General features: G+C 42.5%; 1 long non-coding RNA gene across 1 annotated transcript; it reads left to right on the top strand.

The window, feature by feature from the left end:
* The first annotated feature begins 5,483 nt into the window (after positions 1-5,483).
* On the top strand, positions 5,484-7,619 carry LOC112076335 (uncharacterized). Its single transcript, XR_002895163.2, has 4 exons — positions 5,484-5,702; positions 6,856-7,052; positions 7,154-7,226; positions 7,380-7,619. It is a non-coding gene; the product is annotated as an uncharacterized lncRNA (long non-coding RNA).
* The last annotated feature ends 6 nt before the right edge of the window (positions 7,620-7,625 follow it).

The raw sequence follows: 7,625 nt of genomic DNA, 5'->3' as shown, positions 1-7,625 counted from the left end.
ACAGAGTTAGGGTCAACATACCAGCAGAGTTAGGGTTAACATAACCAACAGAGTTTAGGGTTAACTACGACAGAGTTTAGGGTTCAACCACTACCACAGAGGTTTAGAAGGTTAACATACCACAGAGTTTAGGGTTAACACTACCACAGAGTTAAGGTTACATACCAGCAGGAGTTTAGGTAAATACCACGAGAGTTAGGGTTAACATACCACAGAGGTTAGGGGTTAACATGACCAGCAGAGTTAGGGTTAACATACCACAGACGCTAGGGTTAACCATACCCACAGGGTAGGGTTAACATACCACAGGGTAGTAGGGTTAACATACCACAGAGTTAGGGTTAGACATACCACAGAGTTTAGGGTCAACATACCACAAGAGTTAGGGTTTAACCTACCTACAGAGTGTATGGGGTTACAATCCAACAGAGTTAGGTTAACATCCACAGAGTTAGGGTTAACATACCACAGAGTTAGGGGTTAGACATACCACAGAGTTGGGTTAACATATCCACATGAGTTAGGGTTAACATACCAAGAGTTAGGGTTAACATCCCCAGCAAGAGTTAGGGTTAACATACCACAAGTTAGGGTTAACATACCACAGAGGTTAGGGTTAACATACAAGAGTTAGGGTTACATACCACAGAGTTAGGTTAACATACCACAGGGTTTAGGGTTAAACATAACCACAGGAGTAGGGTTTGGGTTAACATACACAGAGTTAGGGTTAGGGTTTAACAATCATCCACAGGAGTTAGGGTTAACATCAATGTAAGGGTTAGGTTAGACATAACCACGAGTTAGGGTTAGGACATACCACAGAGTTAGGGTAAATACGCACAAGAGTTAGGGGTTAACATACCACCAGAGTTTAGGGTTAACATATCCACAGAGTTAGGGTTTAACATACCAACAGAGTGTAAGTTAAATAACCACAGGAGTTGGGTTAACATACCACAGAGGTTAAGGGTTACAAAATAACCACAGAGTTTAGGGTAACAATACCAACAGAGTGTAAGGAGTTAACATAGTCCACAGAGTTAGGTTAAGCATACACAAGAGAGGGTTAACATAAGCCACAGAGGTTAGGGTTAACATCCATCAGAGTTAGGGTTACAATACCAACAGAGTTGGGTTAACATACCGACAGGGTTAGGTTAACAACCACAGAGTTAGGGTTTAGGGTTAACAATACCACAGAGTTAGGTTTAGGGGTTAAGACCATGAGCCAACAGGAGTTAGGGTTTTAACATACCACAGGGTTTAGGGGTTAACATTAACCCAACAGAGTTAGGGTTAGGGTTACATATACCACAGAGTTAGGGTTAGGGTTAACATACCACGAGTCAAGGGGGTTAACATACACAGAGTTAGGGTTAACAATACCACAGGAGTTAGGGTAACATACCAGCAAGAGGTTAGGACGGTTTAACATAGCCACAGGAGTTAAGGGTTAACATACCACAAGAGTTAGGGTTAACATACCACAGGGTTAGGGTTAACACGATACCACAGGGTTAGGGTTTAACATACCACAGAGTTAGGGGTTACATACCACAGGAGTTAGGTCACATACCACAGAGTTAGGGTTAACATACCAAGTTTAGGGTTAAACATACCACAATAGGTTACATACCAACAGAGTTAGGGTAACAACCGAACAGAGTTGGTTAACAATACCCACAGCGAGGTTAGGGTTAACATACGACAAGATAGGGTTAACATACCACAGAGTTAGGGTTAACTATAACCAACAGAGTTAGGGTTAACATACCACAGAGTTAGGGTTAACACCACAGAGGTTAGGGTTAACATACGCACAGAGTTAGGGTTAACATAACCACAGATCTAAGGGTTAACATACCACAGGGTTAGGGTTTAACATACCACAGAGTTAGGGTTAGGGTTTAACATACCACAGAGTTAGGGTTAGGGTTTAACAATACACAGGAGTTAGGGGTTAACATTTACCACAGGGTTAGGGTTCACATACCACAGAAGTTAGGTTAGGGTTAACATAGCCCAGAGTTAGGGTTTAGGGTTAACATACACAGATCAGGGTTAGGGTTAACATAACCACAGAGTTAGGGTTAGGGTTAACATACCACAGAGTTAGGTTAGGTTAACATACCATTCAGAGTTAGGGTTAACATACCACAGGGTTAGGTAGGGTAACATAGCCACAGGGGTTAGGGTTGGGTTAACATACCGACAGGGTTAGTGTAACATACCACAGGTTTAGGGTTGACATACCCATGAGTTAGGGTTAACATACCACAGAGTTTAGGGTTAACATACCACCGGGTTAGGTTAGGGTTAACAATACACAGGGTTAGGGTTAGGGTTAAGCATACCGAAGGTTAGGGTTAACATTACGCACACGGGTTAGGGTTACATACCCCAAGGGTTAGGGTTAAACCATACCACAGGTTAGGGTAGGGTTAAACAACCACAGGGTTAGGGTTAACATACCACAGAGTTAGGGTTACATACCACAGGAGTTAGTTAAGGGTTAACAATACCACAGGGTGTAGGGTTAGACATACGTAAAGGGTTAGGGTTAACATACCACACAGAGTTAGGGTTTACATACCACAGGGTTAGGGTTAACATACCACGAGTTTAGGGTTAACATACACAGGAGTTAGGGTTGACATACCACAGGGGTAGGGTTAACATACCACAGGGGTTAGGGTTTAACGATACCACAGCGTTAGGGTTAACAATACCACAGGGTTTGGGCTAACAATACCACAGAGTTAGGGTTCAACATACACAGAAGTTTAGGGTTAGGGTTAACATACCAACAGGGTTAGGTTAACCACGTACCACAGAGTTTAGGTTAGGGTTTAACAATAACCACAGGGTTAGGGTAAAGTCCCCAGGGTTGGGTTAACATCCACAGGAGTTAGGGTAACATACCACAAGGGTTAAGGGTTAACATACCACAGAGTTAGGGTTAACATAACCACGAGTTAGGTTACATACACTAGGGGTTAGGGTTAACATACACAGGGTTAGGGTAGGGTTAACATAACCCAGGGTTAAGGGTTAACATACCACGAAGTTAGGGTTAAATACCACAGGGTTAGGGCTGTGGTATGTTAACCCTAACTCTGTGGTATGTTAACCCTAACTCTGTGGTAGGTTAACCCTAACCCTGTGGTATGTTAACCCTAACTCTATAGTATGTTAACTGTTTCATAGCTGTTTGTGTCCAGTGAGATTTCATGCATCTTATACACTGAGTATACAAAACATTAAGAACACTGTCCTAATAATGACTATGTCTATGTCATGGAAAGAGCAGGTGTTCTTAGTGTTTTGTATACTCAGTGTATATTGTATCACATACAGTACCAGTCAAAAGTTTGGACACACCTTCTCGTTCCAGGGTTTTTCTTTATTTTTACTATTTTCTACATTGTATATAGTAGTGAAGACATCAAAAATATTAAATAACACCACACAATATTCACGAGTTCAAGTAACAAGACCCATCAACTATTCAACACAACATTCAACATCACTGTTCAGGAAGACTTGTGTGAATATCAGCCTCCATGGTCGAATTGCTGCAAGAAACCACTTACTAAAAGAAACACCAATAATAAGAGAGACTTCGCTTGGGCCAAGACACTTACGACTGGGGAAATCATTTTGTCCTTTGATCTGATGAGTCCAAATTTGATGACGCAGTAGTAGGTGAACGGATGTCTCCACATATGTGGTTCCCACCTGAAGCATGGAGGTGAAGGTGTGATGTATCCTGGCGGGTGCTATTATGTGGTGACACTGTCAGTGATTTCTAAAAATTTCAAGACACCTTAACCAGCATGGCTAACCACACATTCCTGCAGCGATATACGCCCATCCCATCTGGAATTTGCGCTTAGTGGGGACTATCATTGTTTTTCAACAAGACAATGACCCAACACACCTCCAGGCTGCTGTAAGAGCTATTTACCAGAAGGGAGTGATGGAGTGCTGCATCAGTGACCTGACCTCCACAATCACCCGACCTCAACCCAATGAGATGGTTTGGATGAGTTGGACCGCAGAGTGAGGAAAGCAGCAACAAGTGCTCAGCATATTGTGGAACTCCTTCAGACTGTTTGGAAAAGCATTCCAGTGTGAAGCTGGTTGAGAGATGCCAAGAGTGTGCAAAGCTTCATCAAGGCCAAAGGGTGGCTACTTTAAGAATCTAAATATTCTTGCGATTTGTGTTTAGCACATTTTGGTTAACTAATGATTCCATAATGTGTCATTTCATAGTTTTGATGTCTTCACTATTATTCTAAAATGTAGAAAATAGTAGAAAAACCCTTGAATGAGTAGTGTGTCCAAACTTGTTGACTGATTCTGTATATTTATAATTATATCCTGTATTATGATTCATGTGCGTTGTACATGTGTCATTAGTCAGTTCATGATTGTAATTGATACAGGTTACTAGGTCTTATTGGAGCAGGGAGAGTCTGAGGAGATACCCTGCAGAAGAGTAGAGAGCAGAGATGCTGTGAGGTGCTGGGACAAGCACAGCCAGTCCCTTACCAACATTGGCCGTCTCTCAGAGGGTTAGTTATGGCCTAGCTGGCTAACACACCCTGTCCCTTACCAACATGGCTGTCTCTCAGAGGTTGGTATGGCTAGCTGGCTAACACACCCTGTCCCTTACCAACATGGCTGTCTCTCAGAGGTTAGTATGACCTAGCTGGCTAACACACCTGTCCCTTACCAACATGGCTGTCTCTCAGAGGTTAGTATGGGCTTAGCTGGCTAACACACCCTAGTCCCTTACCAACATGGCTGTCTCTCAGAGGTTAGTATGACCTAGCTGGCTAACACACCCTGTCCCTTACCAACATGGCTGTCTCTCAGAGGTTAGTTGACCTAGCTGGCTACACACCTGTCCTTACCAACATGGCTGTCTCTCAGAGGTTGGTATGACTAGCTGGCTAACACACCCTGTCCCTTACCAACATGGCTGTCTCTCAGTGGTTGGTATGCCTAGCTAGACACACCCTGTCCCTTACCAACATGGCTGTCTCTCAGAGGTTGTATGACCTGCTGGCTAACACACCCTGTCCCTTGACCAACATGGCTGTCTCTCAGAGGTTAGTATGTACTAGCTGGCTAACACACCCTGTCCCTTACCCAACATGGAGGTTGGTATGTTGTTTTTTTTTCTTCTTCTGGTTCTTCTTCTTTCTCTCTCCATGTTTCCAGGGCGCAATATTCACTGGGGACGGGGCGGGACATGACCCCTCCACACATTCTGAAATTGCATTTTGACCCCCCCCCCAGTTTTATCATTGGAATGTGAAACAAAACTAGGCAATGGTGTTCTTTAGGACCATGTGGATGCCTCTGAGTGGTCAGGTGGGCTGTTGGGAGTGTTTCTCAAATCAGATATATTAAAATAAATATGTCACCCTCTAAAATCAAAGTTCCCCCCCCCTGACATTTTCATGTATAATATGTGAAAGTATAGCTTACAAAACAAACAATACTGACTTTTGATGAGGTCTAAAAGCTTGAAAGGAAACAGAAAATGAGGTATCTCAGTTTAAACTGAGTCTAGTTTGTTTGTCTCTGCTCTGGTGTTAACTCTGACTGGGCTGGAGCAGACTGCTACAGGACATAAACAGACACTCACTGGGCTGCTGCTGGACCACAAGAGGAGTTTCCAAGATCTGGTGAGTTGCTAGATTGAATCCCCCGAGCTGACAAGGTACAAATCTGTTCCGTTCTGCCCCTGAACAAGGGCAGTTAACCTACTGTTCCTAAGCCGTCATTGTAAAATAAGAATTTGTTCTTAACTGACTTGCCTAGTTAAACAAAGGTTAAATAGGAACAGAAGCAAAAACTCCCGAGCGTAGTTTTCGAATATAGAGCAGGTTCCTTTTTCTTCTGCCTTGGCTGAGCGGCTTTTACATTGCACGACCACCACCGATTGATCGATTGACATGAATGGGAAACTCTGCTTCCACTTTCTGTCTAGAAAGCCCTTAACATGTGTGTCTGTGTGTGTGTTCTGCATGTATGTACAGCATGTGGTGTGTATTATGCATGTATGTACAGTATGTGTGTGTATTATGGCATGTATGGTGTGTGTATTATGCATGTATGTGCAGTATTGTGTGTATTGTATGCATTTGTATGTACAGTATGTGTGTGTATTCTGCATGTATGTACAGCATGTGTGTGTATTATGCATGTATGTACAGTATGTGTGTATTATGCATGTATGTACAGTATGTGTGTGTATTCTGCATGTGATGTACAGTATGTGTGTGTATTCTGCATGTATGTACAGTATGTGTGTGGTATATGCATGTATGTACAGTATGTGTGTGTATTCTGCATGTATGTACAGTATGTGTGTGTTATTCTGTACTTGATGTATGTACAGTATGTGCGTGTATTATGCATGTATGTACAGTATGTGTGTGTATTCTGCATGTATGTACAGTATGTGTGTGTATTATGCATGTATGTACAGTATGTGTCAGTCCAAGATATGGTAACACAATCCCTCTCCACAACGCATCCAAGAGCCCTCCTCCACTATGGAGGACAGAATATCACACATTCATGTTATATCTGCTATTTCCAAGTTGTGTTCCTGAATTGTAAGCTGCCATAGCAACTGCTATTTGGGGAAACAGTTGTAATATTACTTCATAGTCATTTGATTTGAGCATTTCTGCGAATGAACAGCATTTTTATATTTTGTATCATATTACATTTATTAATTAACCAAATAAAAAGATAATAGACTTCACCATTAACATCAGAAATGAATCTTTGAAACTTTTAATTGAATTTCTCCTTGGCATCCTACCATAGACGCAGTATGTATTTCCGAGTGTTCACTCTAACGAAGAGAAGAAGAAGAGGTGTGCTGGGAACCTTCCTCCTCTCCTTCCTCTCCCTCCTCCTCCTCCTCTGTCCTACCAGGAATGGGATAGGATCAACCCAGATGATTCAGAGGTCCCTAGCCTGGGCCTGGAAGGGCTTGGGCTGAGGAACACACCCTCTGCTGGGTAGGTAGTTTAGGCTACCTCCACTAACCTATCACTGGTCCCAGGTCTGCTGGTGATGTCTTTCCATCTCATATGGTTATTGTCATGTTGTTCTTCTTCAGAAACACAGAAATATGTAGCAAGACTCCTGAGCCTTTATCCATAGAGGATGTGTGTCAACGCAACCCGTCAGGGGTAAGAGATTTCTCTTGACAGGCTATAGGGTTACTGTAGTTTGGAGAACGTTTCAGAGTTTAACACATCAGTAACCTTAACCCTTAAAGCCTGCAGGTTATAATGCATCGTAAAACCTGTTTAACCAATGCATATTCTATTTCTCTTGTTTAGGTGATAGGTTGTGGATATAAGCTTTGGAGGAATTATGACGAGGAGACAGCCTATTGAGTATCTTCTTTTGATGTGATGGCCGCTAGGCTACACCAATCACCAATCACCAATACCATGAATAAGATAAAAGGATTATGAGATTATGTATTATTTTAGACCAGTTCACTTAGAGACCAGTTCACTGAGAGACCAGTTCACTTAGAGACCAGTTCACTTAGAGACTAGTTCACTTAGAGACCAGTTCAC

This window comes from Salvelinus sp. IW2-2015, unplaced genomic scaffold (assembly GCF_002910315.2).
Source record: "Salvelinus sp. IW2-2015 unplaced genomic scaffold, ASM291031v2 Un_scaffold3695, whole genome shotgun sequence".
Lineage (NCBI taxonomy): Eukaryota > Metazoa > Chordata > Actinopteri > Salmoniformes > Salmonidae > Salvelinus > Salvelinus sp. IW2-2015.
Note: the sequence above shows the minus strand (reverse complement) of the source record. Positions and strands in the feature narration are given on the sequence as shown.